Here is a 475-nt window from a genome sequence, read left to right on the forward strand (position 1 = left end):
TAGGACACATGATTTGGATCATGTAACCTTTTAAAATGATTTATGATAGTTACTCAAGTTAGGCGGTTTCCTAAATTGGTTTAGGTTTCTAATTAAAAAAGTTTAATTAGAACTTACTAATAGAATTAATTCAAATATGATTTGATCTAAGTAAATGCCTTGGTATGATCAATTCCTTTACTAAGTAAATTTTAAAAATTATTTTTTTGAATTACTAAATCCTTTCAAACCTAAGCACTAAATGATTTGAACCTATGATCCTCAATGGTTGAGTGACTTTTTTCAAATGAAATGCAAGATCATCATCATATTGAGCATGCTTACATCATATGTTTAGATCTAGATTGTGGATGTTTGTTGATGGTTAAGGACCATAGACCCAATATGATGTGGATGTTTGGTTAAATTGCTATTTATGGAAATCTTTTCAAATAAGGTCCGCGAACCCTACCTTATCTCTTACATTCTAGGTTTG

Source organism: Theobroma umbraticum, unplaced genomic scaffold (genome assembly GCF_002168275.2).
Source record: "Theobroma umbraticum cultivar Fairchild unplaced genomic scaffold, ASM216827v3 scaffold_2.0, whole genome shotgun sequence".
NCBI lineage: Eukaryota > Viridiplantae > Streptophyta > Magnoliopsida > Malvales > Malvaceae > Theobroma > Theobroma umbraticum.